At 44.9% G+C, this 24961-nt stretch overlaps 1 protein-coding gene across 4 annotated transcripts in view; it reads left to right on the top strand.

The window, feature by feature from the left end:
- FGF13 (fibroblast growth factor 13) overlaps positions 1–24961 on the top strand; it is a 263484-nt gene that overhangs the window by 118537 nt on the left and 119986 nt on the right. Inside the window, exon 1 of one of the 4 annotated variants that reach the window (XM_053274443.1) lies at positions 12899–13025. The exons of the other annotated variants lie outside the window; for them this stretch is intronic. The gene's annotated coding sequence lies outside the window, so the exon portion shown is untranslated. Of the gene's footprint in view, positions 1–12898; positions 13026–24961 lie in introns of those variants that run through there. 4 annotated transcript variants of the gene reach the window in all.

Raw genomic sequence — 24961 nt, 5'->3', positions numbered from 1 at the left:
GCCACCTGAGGTTGCTTTGATTAGTTTGTTAGTTTTGAAGATTTATATACCCTGCCTTTCACTCAAATGATCCTCAAGGTGGCTTTCAACAGTTGTAAACACACTCATACCCAGCCCACATACAACCCAGCAGCTCAGTTCTTTGACCAATGACTGAGGACAGTGTGTGTGTTTTTTCGGTACTGCCGCCCACCCACCCCCCCCCGCCGAAAATTTGCCTAGTAGTGGCCTTTCTACCGTAAAGATCTGTCAGTAATTAGGCTAGTGCTGTTCGTGCTGTAGACCTTGTGGTCAATTTTGTGAACCCTTCAATATAACTATCAGACTGATAAAGATGCCTGATTGCTTTTCATGAACTGAAAACCAGATGGTTGAAGGAACTTGAAAGCCAAACAAAATTATTTTTCCCCAGTGGTTTAATAGAAACTCTGCAATAATGTTGCTGGGGTTTTTTTCTTACTCTTTCCCCGCACTTTTTCAGTATCATTCAATTGCTTGTAGAATAATATAGAAGGCTTTGTGGTGTGTCAGCAAAACCTTCGGTTATAATTTAATGGCATTCAGCAAAAGCTGATGGGCCATGATGTATAGGGCCTCCACTGACGTCAGTCGGGGATTGTAGCAAGTAGCTTGGGCAGGAACGTGGTCAAAATCTAGATTGCAATTTGAAGCCTTTGTTGTTGACAACAGGAAATAAACCCAACTGCTCATGAATTCACATGGAGGCGGGGCGGGGAGACAGATCATGGAGTGGTAGCAACTGCAGTCTGAAAATAAAACTCCCATTATTTTCAAATCTCATGGTGTCCTTGATCTAAATCATGAGTTTTTAGTGGCTGGCTCAAGTTCTTGATAAGTGAAGTGAACAAGGACTGAAAAATAAATAAATAAATAAATAAATAAATAAATAAGCAAGCAAGCAAGCAAGCAAGCAGGTAGTACAAGAGCAAGCTGGGGGTGGGGGGGGAGGGTTGGTACCATCCGGTAGGATGAATGCCCACTTTGCTTTTTGACATGGAATCCTGAGAGATGGAAAATTGTAAACTGCCCAGAGGTGCAAGTTTTGGCGGTATAGAAATATGGTATTTATTTATTTTTTAAAGGTGATAGAATTGCTTGTATGCTTTAAAAGCCTAGATGGCTTTAACAGTGGCTACTAGTTTGGTGGCTGTGGGCCACTTCTAGCCTCAGAGGCAAGATGCCTCTAAATACCAGCTGCAGGGAAGCAACAGCAGGAGAGCGGGCATGCCCTCAGCTCTTGCCTGTGGGCTTCCTAGAGGTATCTGGTGGGCCACTGTGTGAAACAGGATGCTGGACTAGATAGGCCTTGGGCCTGATCCACCAGCACATTATGCTTTTATTGTCCTGAGACTCCTGACCACTGATCCTGCAGTGGCCAAATTTGCAATGGTGTTTTAAAACCACTATAAAATTTCCTCAGTGTTGTCAGAGAATTGTAAATGAAAATGGACAGGAATATTCTCCAAAGATTACTCTAAGATTATTCCATGTGTAGTACAGGGTACAGTAACAATTAGAATAACAAATTATTGTACTTATTTTTACTCTAACCCTTTGCACTGTGCAAAAATGCCTGAAATTTTATCCTAATCATGTGGGGGTAAATATGAAGAAGAATGATAACACAGAAAAAGCTGTAAGCGCATTAATACTATTGCCCATTTCCCATCTCTAGGGAGGTAGACATTGCCAAAAATCACTATGTGCATTCATCCTCTGAGATGGTACCAATGCCCAAAATTTGTACGCCTGGCTCATTGATAATGGGAAGATGAAATTTGCATTCTTCAGGCACTGATATACTCCTGGATGCCACTTTTGGCATTAGTATATTCCTGGCTGCCACGGGAAATTATTTGATTGATTGATTGATTAAGTGCCGTCAAGTCGGTGTCAACTCTTAGCAACTACATAGATGGATTCTCTCCAGGATGATCTGTCTTCAACTTGGCCTTTCAGGTCTCTCAGTGGTGCATTCATTGCTGTCGTAATCAAGTCCATCCATTGTGCTGCTGGTCGTCCTCTTCTTCTCTTTCCTTCAACTTTCCCCAGCTTTATGAACTTCTCAACGGAGCTGGATCTTTGCATAATGTGTCCAAAGTATGATAGTTTGAGCCTGGTCATTTTGCCTTGAGTGAAAATTCTGGATTGATTTGTTCTATGATCCATTTGTTTGTTCTCCTGGCTGTCCATGGTATCCTCAAAAGTCTTCTCCAGCACCAAAGTTCAAAAGCGCCAATGGAAATTATACCTTCCCCAATATCAAGAATATGAATGGGGAATTCCCTCCACACATTTCCTAATCTTTCTTGTGTGGTCTGACCTGCATTTTGCTGGGGTGCTGGTGGCCACAGTGGTCGGATCTGCTTTAAATCTTGAAGGAGGGGCATAAGAAATGTCTTGTTTTCAGCCACGTCTGGTCACTATGGTGTCTTGGACTGCATGCAAACACATTTCAGTTTTCTGTCTATTGCAGAAGTCCCTGGACGATTCACCTGTGATCGGTGAATGAGTCAATGGGTGAAGCAATTATGTATGTATATAATAACAAATATTGCCCTGAGCACTTGTTTGCTTGCTCTGGAGTATCTGGTATTGATTTAGAGAGGGAGCAATTTGCTAAATGCGCTCTTCATCCAACCTAGTCAAGGAGTTCTTATGTTCTCAATTGCAGTAGTAAACAAAACATTGTCTCTCTTACAACAACGGGTGCTACCTAATACATAGGAAGAGAAAAAGAATGGAGAAAGGAGCTGGAGAAGCTATGTGCAGTAGCCACTAGAGATGTGCACACAATAGATTTTGTGTTTCGATCTCAAAACAAAATGTAAATGGTGGAAACTTTCCATTGAAACAAAACATTCAAACTGGTTCTTTCAGTGGAAGAAACTTGAACTGTTTCCAGTGTTTCAGCCATAGGGAACAATGGGGAACTTGAAACACCCCATTGTTCCCTGTGGATAGCTCCTAGGGACACCAAAGTGAGTGGGGTGGCAGGGCATGATGGGTGCTACCTACCACCCAACCCACAAAATAGATGGACAAGCAGGCAATTTTAAACCTTTTCCCCAAACCCCCACAAGATCCTGTGGGGGTTAAAAATTGAAATTGCCCACTTGCCCATGAGGAAAAATGGGATGTTTTGAGGTTCCCCATTATTTCCTATGGCCAGAACAAGCTGGACACTCAGAGTGCAATGCATTTTGCAACCCTACCTTGAAAAACACTGCAGAAGCACACAACAAAAGAGAATCTGTCCCTCCCAACATAGAACACACATTTCAAACACAGTCCAAATGGCCAAAAAAGAATCACTGACTCAGAATCAACTGCCAGCCACAATGTCTGCACTGCAGTAACATCACTGGAACAAGTTGCTCTCTCACACACAATTGACTCCTCACATTCGTAGCATTGCAATAGCTGCCACAGCAGCACCCTTAGCAGCAAGCATAGCCATAAACTCAACTATAATGTCTTCAGCCACATTTTGACTGAGTGCACCTTGCAGTGCAGATTGCAGAGCAGACCAGAGCAGTGAGCGAAGCACAAGTTAGTCTCAAGGCCAGACACAGAGCTCATCACAGCAATCACCAAGAAATAACACACAGAGAGCTGCCACCATCCATTTCTCTCCACAACACTCTCACAACAAAACAAACTGACAGGGAAGGCAGGCAGGCACCCATGTTCTGCCTTTGTCAATCTGAGATCAGCAAAATCAAATAGTTAATTATAGCAGCGTATTATACTCAGAGCTGAGAAAAGAAAACCACAAAATCAAACCTTCCTTGATTCCTTCCTCCTCTCCGGATGTATCCTCTTCAAGAGATTATAAGGGCTCTCTCTGCCTCCCAGTCCCATTGAATACATTTTGAAATTCCCTTCAAAAGTTTCCCCACTCCCTCCCATGAGCCAATGGGGGCACAGTTGCCCATGACAACACATGATGTGTATGGTAACAAGCCAACGAAGAAGCAAGGAGATAGCAAGCCATTTGGAAGCGAGTGCCAGAAAACCAATCAGCAAGGGGAAAATGGGCCTCCAAAATGGTGCTCAGAACATTGAAACATTTTGATCGAAATAGGGATGGTTCTGCTCCAAGCTCGAAACAGACCCTTTATTTAAAGGGTGTTTTGTTTCAAGCTAGAAACACTAATGTTTCACTGTTGGAATGTTCTGTACATCCCTAGTAGCCGTAAATATGTGTGTGTTTTCCGTTCATGCATCAGGAAGTTCCATCCCATATTGTTAAGGAAATGAAGGACTGAGGACCTAACATTACTGTCCACATTTTGAGAGCTACTGTCACAAGCTTCTCTGTCCACTGTCCATGCCAAGTCTCTGTCGAAGGATGCCAGTGGTGGCTCAGGAATCCACTCCGGTCTGTAAGAAAGCACAAGAGAACAAATCACTACCAAGTATCATGTTCTACTGTCTCCCCCGCAAGCTATGTCGCTCACCATATTCCAAGAGTTCTGAACCCAAAGGTCCAAGGTGTCCACCAAGGGAGGTACTGAGGCTGGATGAAGCTGTCTGGTCTTACTGAGGAATCAGGTTTCAAGCAGGGAAGCCTGGGTCTCCAGAGTCTGACAACGAAGCTGGGAATTCCACGTAGCCGAGTCTTCGTCTGTAGCAAGCTCAAATGACGTGTTGCTTCCAGCAACTTGGTCATTGCCTGCTGACTGATTTATAGTACTTGACCTAACTGCTCTCCTCCTCCGGCCAGCTGTTAGAGATTCAGTGTTTATCTTGGTGCTTGCCAAGGAACCGTTGACTTCGTCTGCGTGTCTGCAGCTGCTGTTGGCATTTTGCACGTCTCCATTCTTGGGGGGTTAATGGTTGTTTGTCCTTAGGCCTTCCATCCCCATCTCCTCTGCCCCAGATGGGCCTTCTTGTCCAGAAGTTTCATCGGGACCCGTCTCCATTCCCTCCTGCAGCCTGACAGCCGAGCTCTTGACCTTCTACTTTATCTAGAAGGTTTTATTTAGCCTTTGTGATTGGTCATGGAAGTGTGCTTAGAGTTTGCTGACAAACCCAAGTGATGTGGCAGATGATTGGGGCGTGGATGAGCTAAAAAAAGTGGGGAAATGTCTGGCGAAGGGTCCAGTGAGCTCATAGGGTTGGGTGCAGGAGGAGGTGGTGCTGAGAAGTTGTGATGAAAGCTCCAAAGGGGATGAAAAGAAGGATTAGAACTTGTGTATCTCTAGGACAGTGTGTCCTCTGCTTGCTTGCTCTCAAAAACAGCTGAAATACTTTCCTAAGAGAATCTAAATCCTCCTCCAAGAAAAGGACAATTGTGCAGTTTGTATAAGTGCTACAAATCAGCCAAATTGCATATTCTTATTTTGAGTAATTCTGTCATTGCAACTACCACATTTTGCATAATGTCTTCTGCTGATGTTAGTCAAATAAACTTTTTCAGGGAACTAAAGCATCACCCCAACCCCTGAAAATCCCCTTCAGGCACCCTTTTAGTTTCTAAGATCTTATCAACCATAGCTCAGAAATTTTTGAACATCTTTGCAACACAAGGACTAGGAATATGCTATCCTTAAAAAAAAAAAAAAAAACCAATAAAACTTGGATGAAAGCTCAGATTTGCAGGAAGCAGAACTCTATGCTCAGCATTACATTTTTAAAGTTTTTTGTGGAATCATAGCAAATACACAGCCTTACATATAGCCGGCACATGCCTTTAAAAAAGTGGAGTATTTATTTCAATTGAACATTTAACTGGGATGAACAATACGGCCAAAACACATACTTCTCTGGTCCAGAGTACAAATCTGTGTAGCTCATAATGCTCAGCTCTATCCTATGTGCCTCCCTCTTTGGTGCCTTGATATGCTTTCATGGTAATATCCCAGTCAACAGTGGGCCTAGGAAACTTAGTTCAACTTCATGAGTCAATATTATGGATGTCAGGCACCCCAGAAACTAACTAGGACTTCTTGTACTTTGAATTCTATTGGGCATGCCAGCTGTGTTGCAGATGCCCTGGAACATGAAGTTTCTAGAGCACCTGACTCGGGCACCCTGTAAAGGTAAAGTGTGCTGTCAAGTCGATTTTGACTCCTGGTGCCCACAGAGCCCTGTGGTTTTCTTTGGTAGAATATAGGTGGTATTTACCATTGCCTCCTCCCACGCAGTATGAGATGATGCCTTTCAGCATCTTCCTATATCACTGCTGCATGATATAGTAACAGCAGGGATTCGAACCAGCAACCTTCCGCTTGTTAGTCAAGCATTTCCCTGCTCCACCACTTAAGGTGATTTCTAGATAACTACATTTCCCAGGTGCCTGGAAAGCCTGCTGTGTCAGCATTTCAGGCATCATTTATTCCAGGAATCAGACTCCAGCAAGAACCTTCTGTCAGTACCACCACTGTAGTGCCACTTGTGATAACATATCAGCATCATTCCTAGGCGACTTCTTTTGGGTGGCTAGTCACCAATTCCCCCCCCCCCCGAGGCATGCTGCCACTGGGAACCTGGTGTGCCTTCCACACATATTTCAATATTTTGAACCAAAAGTTCTCACAGGATAACTTCTTGCTCAGTCCTATATACAGTGTGTAAAAATGTAATCTTGATGCCATGGTGCAGCTTAGGATATTTTGTGCAGTATTTTACAGATGTACAAACATTAGGGATGTGCACAGAACAGATTTTGTGTTCCGTTCCGAGAACGGAATGCAAAATCCCCAGGTTGTTCCATCGGAACAACTGGTCAAGCCAGTTGTTCTGACTGAATGACCCCATTCCAACTCAAATTAGAAATGGAACCATTGTAGTAGAATATATAAATAGCACAGTTTGCCTGCTGATACCCTGGTACCAGAGACTTACACATTTTAAATAAAAATAAGCAAGCAATATGATTGTAGAGATGCTTCTGTAAATATTATTTCAATGGTTCCAATTCACAGGGACATATTTGTTAGGGTTGTGCAGAATGGTTTGTGGTTGGAACGTTCCGACCACAAACTGGGCCATTTTTAGTGTTCTGAGTTCAAATAGAACACCCTTCAAATGAAGGGCCTTTTTATTTAGAAATATACAAGTCTCTGGTGCCAGGGTATCGGCAGGTATACTGTACTATTGATAGATTTTACTACATTTATATCCTACTCTTCCTCCAGGGAGCTCAGAGCTGTATACAAGATTATGTTTATCTTCACAGCAACCCTGTAAGTTAGGTTAGGCTGAGAGATAGGGTTTAGGGCATTTGCTTTCATTAATGTTTAAAATGATAACATATATCATGAATGCCGGGAAGGTCACCTCTAGAAAGAGACGTTGGATTAAAAAGTACAGTACTCCTCTGAATCATTCTGATCTTTGGTGCTTGAACCCGGCATAAAGTTAAGGGGGGTACTGCTGAATCACGGTAGCTGATTCATCCGTTTAACTTCGGGCAAGACAAAGTAACACAATGCCGTAGAAAAACACAACTGAATCATGCTTTGCCTGTCACCAAATATCATCTTGTCCATAAAAGGAAATTTGCAAGTGTCTCACAACTAAATCATTAGTGTGGAGATATGCTCCAGTGCAGGACCAGCCCAGTCCAATAGATCGTACAATAGATTGTACAAGCAACTTCCTGGGCTGTCCAGAATTGAAGAGCTCCCTGGTTTATTCTGCGGATTGTAAGAGTTTCTGGGGGAAATTCAAGGTGCTGGTTATAACCTATAAAGCCCTAAACAGCTTAGGCCCTGGATATTTAAGAGAATGTCTTCATCTCCATGAGCCGTGCCGCCTTTTGAGATAATCAGGAGTGGTTTGTTCGTAGTTGCCAGCAGCTCATTTGGTGGCTATTCAGGGGCAAGCCTTCTCCATTGCTGCCCCGAGGCTTTGGAACGTACTCCCTGCTGAAATAAGAGCCTCCTCTTCTCTGACAACTTTTAAAAAGGCAGTCAAGACACATTTGTTCACCCAGACTTTTGATTAGATACTGTTTTAATAGTTTGTTTAAATAGTTTTGACATGGTTCTAAATTTTAGTTATGTTTTAAGCTCTTTTATTTGTTATCTGGATTGTGGTGTTGTAAACCGCCCCGAGACTTGTGTTCTGGTCAGTATACAAATATGTTCAATAGATAAATAAATAAAGATGCTGAATGAATATTAACGCTTTGTACAATTCCCAGAGAAAAATATGACAGTATACAACAGTCTGAGGAAGAACACCTTTTTCGCTCGAAACATGTCAGAAAGAACTGATTAATATTCATGCAGCATCATTGTGAATCCCCCCCCCCCGTTGTCTTGACCTTTTGGTGCTGTGTCGTTTTCCTCCCCTTTTCCGGGCTTCCCAGAAGCTCTGGTTGGCCAAGGAAATGGCGCGCTACACTCGATGGGCGACGTTTGGTTGGCTCCAACAGGACTCTTACGTTCCAATTTTGCAGTTATCTTTGAGGCAGGATAAGAATCCTCACCCTATCCCTACATACAAGAAGATTCCATGGGGAAGGGTAGAAAAAGGATTGTGTGTTCTGCCTAGGAATTTGTGTAGCACATAAACTCGCCGGAGACGACACGGCAGAAAGCCGAAACCCAACGTGCGTGCCCCTCTGCTTCCCTGTGGAGTAAAAAGGCTGTCTGCGCACCGTAAATGTATCCGCAGCAGTCCAGGAATGAGTGCGGGGAACACGCGGTGGCAAGGGACGAATGAAAACAGAAGAGGAAGGATGGCTTTGCAGTCAGGAGCTCCTGTGCAAACATCCACATCCTCGTGTGCTTGTCCCCTGGGGCTCCTCTCGCAGCAGCGGCTGCTGAGAAGCAAATTACAGCGAGCAGTAATAAGTCTGGGAGATATAAAATGTGTTCCTCACTGAAGGGCGACACTCCAGGCTAAGATCCAAAACAATTACTTGAGTCATGCGTCGAGGAAAGGAGAGGGAGGCTGAGGACATCTGACTCTAATCAGCAAGGAGTGGAGGAATCTTTGACCTGACCCTGTGATGATTGGAAGGAGCTCTTAAAATAATCTCAATTAACCAGAAGTCTTTTAAATACACCCCAAATTTTGCATAGTCTGTTGTCATAAGAATGTATAAAGAGCTCCTAGGGAACCTAGGAAGCTGCCAAATACTGAGTCAGACCATTGGTCCATCTAGTTCAGTATTGTCTACCCAGACTGGCAGCGGCTTCTCCAAGGCTGCAGGCAGGAGTCTCTCCCAGCCCTATCTTGGAGATGCTGCCAGGGAGGGAACTTGGAACCTTCTGCATGCAAGCGTGCAGATGATCTTCCCAGAGCGGCCCCATCCCTCAAGGGTAACATCTTACAAAGCTCACATAAAGTGCTTACACATGTCCCCCATTCAAATACAAAGCAGGTCAGACCCTACTGAGCAAGGGGAACAATTCATGCTTGCTACCACAAGATCAGCTCTCCTCCTGGGTCAGGCCAGCAATTCCAGCCTCCTGCTTCCCACAGTGGCCAATCAGATGCTTTTGGGAAGCCTGCAAGGAGATGGAGGCATATCCCCCCCCAGCAACTGGTATTTGGTGGTATACTGCTCTTGATCATGAAAGCTCCACAGCACCATCATGACAAACCACCATTGAGATTGCATCATTATTAGTGCTGCTGCAGCTGTAAGGGGTTTGTGGGGAGAGTGGGCTTAGCCAATCAGAAGGCAGCCCTGGGCCTGGGAGGCAGCGACACACGATCAAAAAGATGAGGTTAACAGAGCGCTCACTACGTTAACCTCATCTAAGAGGAGGAGTAATATGGGAAGTTTGCTGCCGGGCGCTGCACGGCTTCTGTTGCAGCACACGATCTCCCCAAAGCAGGCTAGGCTCCCTTAGCCTGCTTTTGGCCAATGGTGAGAATAGCCTCCTTGTGCAGCATAGTGGCTAAGGCTGAGCTTCAAATCAGGGCTTCCCTGGTTTCGATCTTGCCTCTGCCACATATTCAATAGATGGCCTTAGTCAAGTCACTCTCTCTCTGCCTCAGCACCCCAGCTGCATTATGGGGAGAATAATGCTTCCTTTTCAGGGCTGTTCTAAATATTAGAGCAAGATTCGGAAATGGGGCCTTAGCTCAGTGGTAGAGCATCTGCTTTGAATGCAGAAGGTCCCAGGTGAAATCCCTGGCATCTTCAGGTCAGGTTGGGAGAGAGTCATGTCTGCAACCTTGGAGAGACACTACCAGTCAGTGTGGGCGATGCTGACCTAGATAGACCAATGGTCAAACTCAGTAATCAGCCATTTCCCATGTTCCCAAGATAATATATGTGAAGTACTTTGAACACCTGTACAAATGCCAGATATGGGATGATCTTAGTAAGAAACAATGCTGGAGAATGTCTGGTGCCTTTTTAACTTGTTGGAATACTTTTCTGCCTCTCTCAAATGTGCATTTTAAACCCCCAAAAAAGTACTTTTGCTAAATGCTTTCAACTGCCATCTTCCTTGTTGTGAAAGTCAGCTGTAAATGCATGCTGAGGCTTGTCTGAAGTTCTTAATCCTTTGCCTTCTCTGCGCCTGCTAAAACAGACAGAGCTGAATGGCCTTTCATCTGGTTGATCGGCTGGTCAATTTTTATCTTGGCGTACTTGGAAGAAAAGTCACTTCCACTTTCCAATTTTGGCACAAGCCACATCACAGAGTCTTAGAAGAGTGCACATTTGAAGTGAAATATTCATCAAAGGAAACTGAAAACATAAGTATAATTGGCTCGTTTGAAGAGTCTCTCGTTAATTTTTCTCTCCCATGTTCAGATATACGACACATTGACAAATAAAATTTAGTATGTTGCAGTGGACAGATTTGTATGAAGTAATGAAACTAGAGGAAAGGGAGAGATGGCGTGTGATGCGGGAGATGAAGTGGGAGGTCCTCCCCTCTGCCTACTGCCCCCGTCTGGTTGTCTTCGAGGCTTTCCCCTCTTAAACAGGTGGAAGGCAGAGCAAATTTAATACAATATGCAGAAGGCAGAGTAGAATCTTCAGCAGCATGCGTCAGTAATATGGGTGGGGAGCGGGGAATCAGTCTGTTACCTCGGAATGAGAACTGGGATGTTAACAATCTTGTCCCTCTTTTTTGTCTTTGAAGTGTTATAGGGTGTGCCCCCTCACTCGGTTTTTCAGTTCCAGGCTAGTCATACATGTAAGGGGGTTGAGTGAGTAGTGATTGGCCTCTAGCTGTGCCCTGGCGGTCGGGATGTGGACTGGTGAGTTGTGAGTTGCAGGTTGTGTGGGGCTAGAGTGAACTCTTTTGCCATGCTCTGCCTCTTTTTCAGTCAAAGCCTTGAGGGTTCTAGGTCACGTTAAGGGCTCGAGCATACAATCTGCCATTCGTCATCCTTGTTTTCTGTTCAAAAGTATTGGGAACCTTCTTGACAGAGACAAACTGTGTGCTCACCTAAGGACTTTAGACCGGGCTGGTAATTAGCTTTGTTATCAAGTCACACTGAGCCAGTGAATTGGAGGATTACATTTTTCTACTAGCTGGAAGTTTCAGCATCTTGCTGGCCTCAAAAGAGAGAATGGCCCCCCAAAAAGATGCTTTGCAACAATTGTTTTTCAGAAGGCAAAATTAATATATTTGCATTTAGATGGTGTTCAGAAAGATAATATCTCCCCATAGCAAGCTGTCGGGCAGCATGGTGTCAGCTACGTTAACCTGTGCTTATTCCTGGGGAGAGAAATTAATAGGCTTCTTGAATAGACCAGAGGGCAACAGTTGATATATTTTTAGACCTTGCAATTTATTACAGGGTTACAAATTGATACTTCAAGATCTAGTGCATTTTAGCACTTGTAAGGAGAGCGGGAGGTTCTTCCTACTGCCGGGCTAAAAGATCTTCCTCACATTATAAAGAGAGTCCCGTTTCTTTTCCCAAGAGTTTAGCCACAGTTGCTGGAGCAGTTTCCCATCTGTGCTGGAACCTGTTGATCTGTCAATGACCGTTGGGAGCAATCATTATCCAAACTGTTGAACTACAGCTCCCATCATCCCTGGCCATAATGACCTTGTGGCTGGAGAGGGTGAGAGTTGTAGTCCAACAACATCTGAGGACGTAAGTTTGAGAAGCCCACCTAAAGAAGATGCATATATCAGGCGATATACAAATAGGATGGATGGATGGATGGATGGATGGATGGATGGATGGATGGATGGATGGATGGATGGATGGATATAGCAAGAGCCTTGCTGGATCAGACCAAAGTCTATCTAAGCCCAACATCCTGTTTCATATTGAGGCCCACCAGATACCTCCAGGAAGCCCACAAGCAAAGTATGAAGGCAATAGTGTTGCCCACTCTTGCCTCGCAGCTCCTGGTATTCAGATGGAACATCTTTGACCCTGGAAGTTCCATCCAGCCATCATACGATAGAAGGGAAGCTGCCTAAGGCCCTCCTAGTGAGCTTGTGGCAGAGGTAAGACTCAAACCAGGGACCTTCTTGTTCTTAGTTCAGACGTTTTGCTCCCAAGCCATCCCAACTGTCTAATGCAAACACTATCTGATCAAACTAGAGTTTGATGGCTCCCCAGCAGACTTAGTGGCTTCCAGTAAGAACAAGAACAACAGTATGAAAACCCTCAATCACAAGCCCCAGGAGGGGTGTTATAAAAAGTCCAGCTCATCTCAGGGCCCTGCCGTGGAGTCGTTGCTCATGGTTCTGTTGTAGCAAGGCTGTCCCCGAGTTCTTATCTACTGGCTTTTAGGAATCAAATTCCTGAACCCATGCAAGGAATAGGAATCATTTGGGTGTGCTGCCAGTGAAATAGTTGGAAACCAGGAAGGAAGGGGTGTTTGCTCTGGCTTCTGACTTGGCCTAAATCGGCTTGTGCCCAGCTGCAGCATGAGTCTTGCCTTAGACTGTTATCGCTCAGCGCCAGCCAGCAATCTGGCAGCCCACCTTGATGTTTGGGTGGTGGCGCTTGGGTCCTTTGATTCAAAAGAGAAATGTGTGGCGTGTTGAACAGAACGGAGGAATGGAGATGAGTGCAAACGGAGTCAACTACAAATGCAGTGATAATTAAAGGTTAGTATCTCGTTCAGCCTCTCTCCGACGTAAGCCCTTTCATCTTTCAGCACAGTGGAGATTTGATGAACAGAACAGGCTGAGGTGGGATGCTGATGGTCTGCTTTTATTGTGGGGTTGCGGTGAGGTCGGGCATCTGGTGGGGTCCCCCAAATGGGCAATTTGGCATGGGCACATTTGGCATGGGCACCGTAGGTGAGGAAAGGGGTCGGCTCTGTAGCTTGGGGATAGAGCACATGCTTTGCATGTGGAAGAGCCTTGGTTCAGTCCCTGGCATATCCTATTAAAGGATTCCATGTGGTAGGGCTAGGAAAGAGCTCTCTCTCCCTGAGGCCATGAAGACACTGTTTCCAGACAGAACAGACAGTGCTACACTAGATGACTCACTGGTCTGGTTCATGAAGGCTGCATCATATGTTGGGGAGTTTCGTTGAAGGCTTCGTTGATCTGTGAAGGCTTCATCATATGTTGGGAAGTGGCTATAGGTCAGGAGGAGGAGGAGGGACACGTTGAAGGCCCCAGGTTCATCGTCATCTCTAGGTAAAAGGAGTACCCATGCAGGATTGGATTGGACTACAGCTTGGCAGTGAGATTTCATTATCAGGCCAGGGGGTGGAACTGCCTGCGTATCTATATCACAATAAATCTCATTTAGCTGGTTAACAGGAGGTCGTCTCGTCTGGTTTGCAGATGGCTGAGTTTTATGATTTGCTTCTGTTTTCTGTTCTGTTGTTGCCTATTACGACACAGGGGAAATTGAATAAGGGAAGGTTGTTGGTTCCTCTTCCCCGCCCCGCCTTCGAAATGGCGTATCTGTCTTTGAAGCCCTGCACATCAGCATTCTGAATGTCAGAGCTGCAAACTTCATTATTCTGAAGCTGTTCAAAAAATGACTTTTCTCATCATACGTGTTTTAAGTACGGAAATAGCCTCCAGGAATTGATTTGCTTCTTCGGGTTGCTGATTGTTTTCTTTCCACTTCAGCGTAGTGACCCTGATTCAGTAAAGCGAAGCTGCAGTGGATGGAGCGTTGTGGCGACTGACTTGAGCTCCATTGCGTTTAGTCGGGAGTGCAGCCTGCTGACTCAGAGGCAAGTTCCTCTGTGCCCAGTGGGACAAACCAGACATCTACAAATCCACTTGCCAGCTCGCCACTGGCGAGTAGGACACCCAGCACCACATAGATCTTCTCCCCAGAGGTCTCTTTTCCACTGCCATTTTTGAGAAGGACTCCTTTGTGAGCAGTGGGAGAGGACTCCCCCTGCCCCTTACCATTTTCGTATCCCGGTGCAAATGACAGAAGACCCGCTTCTCTCTGAAGCTCTTTGCCTGTGTGCCAGAAAAGGATGTGAGGGAAGAGGGGGAGACTCTTGGCAACCACAAATAGTAGCTGGCTAGTGAGCTGCCTGGGCACATTTGACCAGAACTTGCCAATGTGAAGGTTGCATTCAATGTTCAGGGTGTATTCAGAGTGCCTTCACACTTGCTAGGGTTGCCATATTCCAGCTTTCCAAATCTGGGTGCCTATTTTGCATATTATGCCAACTGACGTGAAAATAATTTCTGAGCAGCATAGTGATGGCACGTTTTGCTCCATAACTCCGCTTCTACAAGGGCTAGAGCTCAGCTTGTCTTTTTAAATGAAAGCTGGAATCTGGGAGAATCTGGGAGGGCTCAGAAAGCTGGGTGAGAAGCTTAAAATCCAGGTGAAACCCAGAATTTCAGGGGACATGGCAACTCTATGGTTGGGTGTCCTTAGGATCCTCCTGATGGCCTCACATCCTCCTTCCTTTGGTGACCATTTGTGTTCCCAAGATATCATGTCATCTCACCCCTACCTCACTCTTGTCTTTTGTGGGGAGACTAGGGTATCACATGCCCCCCTCTGCTCTTGGCATATATGGACATTTGTGGCTTCTTTGGGACCAAGCACAACTCATAAGGAACGCAGAACAGAGACGGATCAGTAGAGCAGAAGGTTACACAGAGTGGATGTATTATTATCCCCTGCTAACTTACTGAGCAAAGAGGCATCTTTTAAAAGTGGTTCTCTTTATTTATCAGAGAGAGAGCAACTGGCCCTATCCATCCCCGGCACAGCATCCCTCCAGTGGCTATTGCTGGTGTCTTTCTTAGGTTTCTCCCCCCCACCCTTTTCTTTTCAGATTGTAAGCCCTTTGGGGACAGGGAGACTATCTATCTATCTATCTATCTATCTATCTATCTATCTATCTATCTATCTATCTATCTATATCTGCGTGAACTGCTTTGGAAACTTAAGTTGAAATGCAGTATATAAATATTTGTTGTATTGTTTTGTATGATGGGATACTACTACTACCACAGATATTTATATACTGCTCTTCAACCAAAGTTCTCAAAGTGGTTTACATGGAAATACAAATAATACATAAATAAGATGGTCACCTATCTCCAAAGGGCTCACAATCTAAAAAGAAACATGAGATACCGGCAACAGCCACTGGAGGGTTGCTGTGCTGAGGCTGGATAGGGCCAGTTGCTCTCCCCTGATAAATATGATGATGATGATGATGATGATGATGACAACATTATTTATATACCACTTTTCAACCAAAGTTTCCAAAGTAGTTTACATAGAGAAATAAAAATAAATAAAGATGGCTCCCTGTCCCCAAAGGGCTCACAATCTAAAAAGAAACAGATGATAGGCACCAGCAGCAGCCACTGGAGGGATGCTGTGCTGGGGGTGGAGAGGGCCAGTTGCTCTCCCCCTGCTCAGTAAAGAGAACCACAACTTTAAAAGGTGACTCTTTTTCAGTTAGCAGTGGTAGGGTTAGGGTACATAAGGTTAGGGTTAAGATGCATCAGTACCCCATGATGATAACAATCACTCTCTTTTTCAAGACACACATTGACAGTTAAGTTGCAGAGAGTTTTTCAGTTGAGCCTTCAAAGAAGCTTCTTCTTAGTGGTAAAAGCAGTTTGTCAATGGAACCAGTTCTCCAGGGGTGGAGTGGTCTCTTCCGCACTGGAGGTCTCCAAGCAGGGCATCTACAGCCATGTGCTGTTGCTCAGATTTCCTGCATTGGGCAGGGAATGGACAAGGTGGCCTTCCAGAACCCTTCCATTCTATCTCTCCTATGTGCCACAATAGAACATCATCCTAAATTATTTTTGAAAAGGTTTTGTAAGTTGTGGACGATGCAAGTCATTTAATGGTACTTAAGAAAGACATGCTGTTCTGGTAGCTCCAGGTCTTAACACTCACATCAATTTCGGAGGATGAATACAACTGAAGGAAGCCCGGGCGGGTGCGCAGCTGGGGGAGTCAGTCATGTGACTTGCCTCTATGGGGCCCCCCAAGGCAGTGGGCCCCCAGACAACTGTCTCCCCTTGCCCAATTATAGTTAGGCCCCTTTATGCAGCCCATTGTGTCTGACCCACAATCTAGATGCCCGAGTGTACAACATCTTCTTTGTTTTGGGGTTGAAGAAAATTCCCCTTGACTTGTTTGCAGAAATAACATTTTACTGGCTAGGCTCTCTGTGGCCAATTACTTTTTATTACTGTCATCCTTAACGGCTTATCGGAAACACTATAAAAACAGACTTCTTTTTTTTTAAGAAGAAGAAGAAGAACACTACCACTGTTCTGCTTCTTAAAGATCAGAGACCGCGGATTTCAGATTGTTGGTAGCATTGGTGCTGCTTATGTCCTTCTCCGGTTATCTTCCACAAAGATGGCAACTTGTTTCCAGTGCATCTGAAAAATTACTATAATTGGGTTGGAATGAATGATGTGTTTTCAGTTTATTACTTCATTGCCAGTTCATTACTGCATTGACTTCTTGTCATAAAGATGGAGACAGGAAGGCCGACTTCTTCGCAGAGAATGTGGGGGGAGAAGGCCTCTGGGGTAAATCATTTTGATGAGGTCAGTTTTATTTTTATGTTTAATATCTGTGATCAGAACATTGGATTAAGTTGCTCTGCAGGATCGTAGAAGGTGAAGGTTCTAAGTTCCCTCCCTGGCAGTATCTCCAAGACAGGGCTGTGAGAGATTCCTGCCTGCAACCTTGGAGAAGCTGCTGCCAGTCTGTGAAGTCAATACTGAGCTAGATAGACCAATGGTCTGACTCAGTATATGGCAGTTTCCTATGTTCCTCTATTTCAATGCATGCTATTTTGTCAAATCGTGGGAAGCACGTGCTCTGTCTAGCCACAGCTGTGTTTGCGAACCCATCTGGTGAGGTTTAAAAAAAAAAAAGATGTGAGAGAAAGGTCAGGCTTCCTCTGCATCACCTCTGACCTGCTTGCAGGTCATACAACAAAGATGTGGTTGGAGAACGATGTTGATGTTGGATGGTGGTTATTGCAAAGGAAGAGCTAATACATCATGGCAGAATGTATCGAAGCGTGATTGTGGAGGCTATCGGACAAATCTGATGCTGTCTGAAATCAACTGGCACAGTTTAAAGGGTTTTAAAAATTCCTTTTCATATATAATTAACCACTTGGCTGTCATATCATACTTTCTAGGCTTGAAAATAAAAGTTATGGATTCCTCACTGTGATCTCTTGTTGAAGAGAGACTGGGAGGGAGCTAGAGGAGCTGGGTAAGGAGAGGAGAAATCCTGTCAAAGCTTGATGAAAAGCAGAGGGTGGAAATAAACAAGTGGATGAAGGCAATACGGTTCATGCTGACAAATTTCTGCCCTCAAGAACCCACACATTTAAATATAGTGCATTTGTCATGGTGTGTGTGTGTGTGTAGCGGAACGATGCTTAGCTTGCAAGGGTCGGACGTCCAGCGGGGATGGGGGCTTCCAGAGGGCTTTAGGTCCAGGCTCCAAAATGAACTAAGTGTCCCTCTGGCGGGGGGGCGGCAGTTTGATTTGCTCATACTATTATTTATTGGAAAGGACCATCGTTGAGCCATATAGGCAGCATATGCTTTCCACACAGAAGGTCCTAGGTTTGTTTCACCCTCACAGGGGCCCATTTTAGCTGGATCTTGTGGGATTGGCTTCTGTCCTCTAGGGACCTTGGAGTGTTGCAGGACAGACAGTAGCAGCTATGCAGTGCGAGGCAGTGAAGTGACAGAGCACCTGCTTTGCAGGTAGAAGGTCCCAGACTCAATCCCTGGCAGCGTCCCCAAGTCGGGCTGGGAAAGCCTTCTGTCTTGGAACCCTGGGGAGCCAATGTGCACAGTCAATATAGACAGTGCTGAGCTAGATGGATCAGTGGTCCAATTCAGCTTTGTACATTCCTATAGCTTGGTGGTAGAGCACCAGCTTTGCATGTCGAAAGTCCCAGACTCATCCCACCAGCATCGCCAAGTAGGGCTGGGGAAAACGTCTGTCTGGAGCCCTGCAGACCTGTTGCCAGCTAGTGCAGGCAATATTGAGCTCAGTGGTCTCATTCTGCAGCAAGCGGTTCCCTATGTTCCATATACGCCCCTCTCCTTCTCAGCTGGTATTTGCTGGTTGCCTAGTGCACAGCTACTCTGAGAACTCTGACGCTGGCAGACCACATATCCAGGCTGGTTGGTCTTGTGCCAGCTTGCTATAAATAGCCTCTTTCCAACCTCAGCTGTATCGACAGCAGGTGGGGCAATGCAATGGGCCTTGATTGCCTCTTGGCATTTTCCTCCGCGACCGCGAGGCATAAGCATAGCCCCCCGATTATTTCCAAATGTGTTCTGCAGCGACGGCTTGTGCCAGCTGCTGCAGAAGGCAGCAAACTTCTCTTGACTTGTTGCCCTGCAACTTTGCAGAGAGGAGGTTGCGTGGTTACAGAGGAGAGCCTAATGGGATACAGCACAGGTTCTTTGCAAAGTTATGGGATTTGAAAGGAGATCAGTGTTGCAACTCTTAATGTTAAAGGTATCGGCTTAGATCAAATTAACCTAAATCTAACCAGAGTGTTCTCTAATAATGTTCTAACATGGAGCTGGATAAGAGGTCTGAAGAAAGAGAGCTGGTCTTGTGGCAGCAAGCATGACTGGTCCCCATAGCTAACCAGGGTCTGCCCTGGTTGCATATGAATAGGAGACTTGATGTGTGAGCACTGTAAGATATTCCCCTCAGGAGATGAAGCTGTTCTGGGGAGAGCAGAAGGTTCCAAGCTCCCTCTCTGGCTTCTCCAAGATAGGCTGAGAGAACTTCCTGCCTGCAACCTTAAAGAAGCTGCTGCCAGTCTGTGTAGACAATACTGAACTAGATAGACCAATGGTCTGACTCAGTATATGGCAGCTTTCTATGTTCCAATGTTCCTAAGATCAGAGGTTGTTCCAAAAGGCATTTTAATTCTCATGAAGTTAAGATTTTCAATTCTGTTGTGCCTTCCTGATTCTGCAGTGCTTTGCCTCTGCATGCATGTTAGTTGGAGTGCGAGTGTGTTTGGCATTCTACCCAGTACTGGAGCAAATTTGGTTCTTTCCTCTCTAGCACTAAAGCTGCAGTTTGTCAGCTTTGGGAAACGAGGTCTGGTATGTGATCCATTTTGAAAGCGTGCATATTTTAGTAATCACAAGAATGATGGAAGTCCTGGCGTCTATACTTCTAGGTTAGAAGCCACTCAGTTGAAAACTTAGGAACAATCACAACTTTCTCTTCTATAGCTAATAGGCCTTTTGCTGCTATTTGTTAGGGAATCATTCAGTATGGAGCCCTTTCAGTGAACTTTCTTTGAAGATAATGATCTCAAAACTGTGATGCACTCACAGTTCCCTCTAACAGGGATTCCCAGATGTTGTTGACTACAACTCCCAGAATCCCCAGCTGCAATGGCTTTTGCTTGAGTATCCCTGTTAGAGGGAACACTGCTCTTTGGTAACTTAACTTCTTGGCTTGACTACTGCAAAGTGCTCTGTGTGGGGCTGCCTTTTGTATGTCGTTCGGAAACTTCAGTTAGTTAAAAATGCTGCCACCAGATTGGTCTCTGGGGTTTCTTGGAGAGAACATATCATGCCTGTTTTAAAACAGCTCCACAGGCTGCCAATATGTTTCCGGGGGAAATACAAAGTGCTGGTCATTACTTTAAAGCCCTAAACAGCTTAGGAGTGGTTTACCTGCGAGAGGCCTTCTGCATGTTCCACACCACACCTTAAGGTCCTCAGGAGAGGTCTATCTCTCCTGGCAGCCACTCAGGATCAGGCCTTCTCTGTAGCTGCTCCTGGGCTCTGGAATGCGATCCCCATGGAAAATTAGAGGCTTAAGAGTTTTAGCAAACTTTTAAAAAGACCGCTAAAAACACATCTTTTTAGCCTGCCTTTAGTGATGACTGAAATGATTTTAAACTAGTTTTAGTTTTATTTTCATGAGTTATTTGTGGTTTTTTTTTAATCTGTTTTTGTATTTGTGAATTGCCAAGAGCCATCTGGGTGAGGTAGTATAAAAACTGAATAATAATAACTAGGGGTGGGTCATTCTGCGGAAGAGTAAGCTTCGCCCTCTGAAACAGGGCTGCACATCTTCAGCCCTCCTGCAGATGTTGGACTACAGTGTCCATCATCCCCAATGATTGGCTTCTGTGGCTGGGGATGATGGGAGTTGTAGTTCAGCCACAGCTGGAGGGCCGAAGGTGTGCAGCCCTGCTCTAAAATGGAACCGTGCTGTGGCCATGAGAGTGAAGCAGACCTCCCATTTTTAAAATTCAGGTTGGGAACGAAAGAGAAGAATGAGCAGTCTGTCATACTCCAGCCCTGCCTCTCCCACCTCTTGATGTTTAAGCCTTAATTGTGCACATTTTGTGTTGAACGGCAATTTGTCATCTTTTGCCCTCTCCCTCAGGAGAGAACAGCATGTGTTCTGCCAAACAGGCAGGGCACATAAATGTCTCTGACGTATTCATGATTACCTTTTCTCTAGCACGGCAGTTGCCGGCACATGGGCCAACCATTTAGCAGGTCCTGGGGGGTAGATTTCTGTGTTAAAGTGTTGAGTCTCTAGGTGCTTTGGGTTCATGATGAACAATGACACTTCAGCAGAGGGGAGGGCTTCCTGTTCCAAGGGAGAGGCATTAAGTTATCTCCCCGCAATCCAACAATACACGCTTAGCAGCAGAAACACGGCTTATTTTCTGGCCCCTCCCCAGTGAACCATTGCTCCTGTTTCTCTCTTTCTGGAAACACTTTGCTAACACCACTTTTGTCATGCTTCAGGGTTCGGTTTTCTCCCAGGGTCTCTACAAATTAAATCTCTGATGGCCAGACTAGACATGAGGTGAATGTTCAGTCACTGACTTGTCCCCCCCCCCACAGACATATCTCCCCCCCACCCAAGGCACTCTTACCCCAGGACTTCGGGGACCAAAGTCCAGAGCCTCCACAGCTCCTGGGGGCCCCTTTAGTCTGTCCCAGGTGGTGTGGTCACCTGGTGGAGCATGATGAGGCTTAATTTGCAGGGGAGGGGGGACTCCAAAGGCCTTCAGGCTCCAAAACTACCTAGGTGCACAACTCCCCCCCCCGCCATTTTCCAAAAGCAACTGCAGGGGTGTGTGTGTTTGTGATTTGTATTGTGGCCCCAGCATATGGCGGGGAGGGGGGCAATTCTTTGGTTCCATGCCAGTTCCCTGACTTAAATCAATCCCCTCTTAAGCTGATATCGCAAACACTTTTTGAAAATTATTTTTAAAAATAACTTTATTTTTAACACACTATACAACATTACAATTTCAAGAAGAAAGAAACCAGAAGAAATAAAAACAAAGCATTTGATAGATAACAATCTACAACATAAAAATCATTCTTAAACAAGTACTTCTTTCTAAACATCAATAAACTGAATTGTTCCCTTGTTTGTCAGCTGTTGCTATATACACTTAAATATGCAACCACTTATGGAGTCAATTTAGATTTCGGGGGGGGGGATCTAAAGAGTTAGTCCCCTCATCTCCTGTGCCATGGGAACCCTGTGGTCATTCTTTTGGGGAAATATTGTGTACGTTCCATTCAAGAAATTCCCACATCATGTCTAGTTTCAACCTGGATGAGTGGTTAAGTGCATCTTCCCTCTAGATTCCCCTGCTAATTTGGCAAAGAGACACCTTTTAACGTGGTGATTCTCTTTATTTAGCAAGGGGAGAGTAACTGGCCATGTCCACCCCCAGCACAGTACCTCCAGTGACTGTTGCTGGTGTCTATCTTGTGTTTCTTTTTAGATTGTGAGCCCTTTGGGGACAGGGATCCATTTATTTATTTGTTATTTCTCTGTGTAAACTGCCCTGAGCCATTTTTGGAAGGGCGGTATAGAAATCGAATAAATACAAAATACAAATACATGGTGCATTTCTGTATAAATCCATGCACAGGACCGTGCTGTGCCTTGCACAATCTTCCTCTTCACATGCTGCGGGGACAGGGTCTCTTTTGAACTGTTGATAACCTGGTGTCAAACCACTTGTCTAACATAGTGTCAAACGCCTAGTCTAACGTTCTCTACAAGAACACCTGGCTTTCAAATCCGTGGAAGATAGGTTGTAGAGTCAATAATACAGGCTATATAGATCAGGGGATCCCAACCTTGGGTCTCTAGAGCTCGTGCTACAGCTCCCATCATTTCCTTCAGCCATTTTGACCAGGGATGATGACGAGAGTTGTTGTCTATCAACACTGGGGAGATGATGTTAAGATCCACTGATCTTTAGATGATAGCATGGAGTCCAGAGCAATATACTGTTCTGGAGTTGCTCAGGTGAGGATCTTGCTGTGAGAATTGAGATGTTACCTGTGTGGTGTTCTTTGCATTTATGAAATTTTGGAGGGGATTTAATGCAAGAGCCAGGCCTGCAAGTTTTGGCCATCCGTACTGTCTCAAGATCAGCTGTGGTGGTGCAGCGGGGAAGTAGCTTGCCCAGAGTACAAGAGGCTGTTAGTTCAAATCCCTGCCAGTGTGCTTCCCAGACTGTGCCTAGTCACCTGTAGACACATATCTGTATTCTATAGTCACCTATATCGGGCAGCAGTGATATAGGAAGGTGCTGAAGGCATCATCTCATACTGTCTGGGAGGAGGCACTGGTAAAGTAAAGTAAAGTGTGCCATCAAGTCAACATCGACTCCTGGTGCCCACAGAGCCCTGTGGTTGTCTTTGGTAGAATACAGGAGGGGTTGACCATGGCCATCTCCCATGCAGTATGAGATGATGATGCCTTTCAGCACCTTCCTATATCGCTGCTGCCCAATATAGGTGTTTCTCATAGTCTGGGAAACATACCAGTGGGGATTCGAACTGTCAACCGTTGGCTTAATAGCCATGTCATTTCCCCGCTGTGCCTGGTAAACCACTCCTGTATTCTACCAAGAAAATCACATGGATAGACAAATCTATGGGATCGCTAGGAGTTGACACCAACTTGATGGCACAATCTTTCTTTTTTACTGGATCAGGGGGCAAATGCTGCTCATAGCATTTTTTGGCAACACCTGCCCCCTGGAGTTGGGAATTGGGTTTGCATTGTTGCACTTACAGCTTTCCCTGTGTGATCACCCCTCCTTTATCCCTATCCTCAAACGATTAGGATAAAATTGCAGTCATTCATGCACAGAGGAAAAGGTTAGGGTCAGGGTTAGGCAACTATCGACAAATTGTTGCACTCTCTCCATGGGGTAATCTTTGGAGGACCTTCCTGCCAATTATCATTTCCATTCCTCTGACAACATGGGTAACATTTTAAAGTACCTGTTGTGTGTGTTAAACTTTTTAAAGCTTTTTAAAGACCACTGGAAAATTGGATGCTGCAGTCTCAATGGTCAGGATAATAAGAGCATAGTAACACAGTGAAAGCCAAACATACTGCAGTGCTATCACCTCTTTTCCCTCTCTGGGGGTATAGACCTTGTCAAAAATCAGAAGGAGAACTCATCCCCCGAGATGGTACTGACCATCCACCCCAGCTGGCTCATATACTTTTCATCAAGAAAAGGTTTCAAATCTCCTAAGTAACAGACAATGGCACTTATTTCTATAGATTTTAATTCCAGTTTCTTCCCTACCTATGTTTCTTCTTCTTGTCTTTTCTTTGGTCTCCCTCACCACTCTGCAGTCATCCAGGAGTATCTGAATGATGTCTTGGCATCCTCCACTCCAGATTCAGTTTATAGAAACTTGCTGGCATGGGTGAATGGTTTATTAAACACTAGCATTGCCACCTGGAATCCTAAAAATAGATTTGACCGTCTGCTGCTGGTTGGGAAACTTTAGGAAGTAGGAATGCAATTAATATGTTGCAACTTGGAGCAGAAAGAGATTTGGCTTCCAGCTAGTTAAAAAAAAACCTGCTTTGTCAGAAAACCTGCAGAAACTAACCACCAGTCAGCATCAAGGTTACATAATAAAGCCCATTGTATTACCCAAAGCACAGCAAAGGGTGACGTTTGTGCAGGGACTGCAGGAGAAGCTTAGGATCCAGATTGGGAACTGCAACGACATTTTATAATGTAAAATATTGCAACCTGAGGGTAAGATTTTAATGAGTCTTGAAAGACTGAGGTACATCAGATCTCAGTACTAGTATGATGTTAAAATAACTATTTGAGGAAACGGGATTGAGGTTGAGTATTCGTCACCCAAATGGGATAAAGATTGTGGAAGTGGATGCCGATTGTATTTGGAAGCAGGGAAGGCCCACAAAATTCATCCAGGCTCACTAGTTTATATGTAATAATTACAATATGTTATAATAATACATTCAATTCAAATTATCGTTACAGGAAAACTTCTGTCTCCCCCGTATCTCTCTTGTGAGTTAGGGCATTTGGAATGAGACGGCTTCCTTTTGGAGGCACTGTAGTGTGTCTAACTCCATTACCTCATAGCAGATACCAAGGTTCGTGGTGGCTGGTTTGACCCAAAAAAAAAAAAAAGCCACCACTGGCTTCTGTTGCCCCATGGTCTCTGCTGCGCCTTTGTTTAGATGCTAATTGAGCACATGGAGAGTGCCGAAGACCTTTGGG

The sequence above is a fragment of the Hemicordylus capensis genome, chromosome 11, assembly GCF_027244095.1.
Source record: "Hemicordylus capensis ecotype Gifberg chromosome 11, rHemCap1.1.pri, whole genome shotgun sequence".
NCBI lineage: Eukaryota > Metazoa > Chordata > Lepidosauria > Squamata > Cordylidae > Hemicordylus > Hemicordylus capensis.
This window is presented reverse-complemented; position numbering and strand designations above follow the sequence as displayed.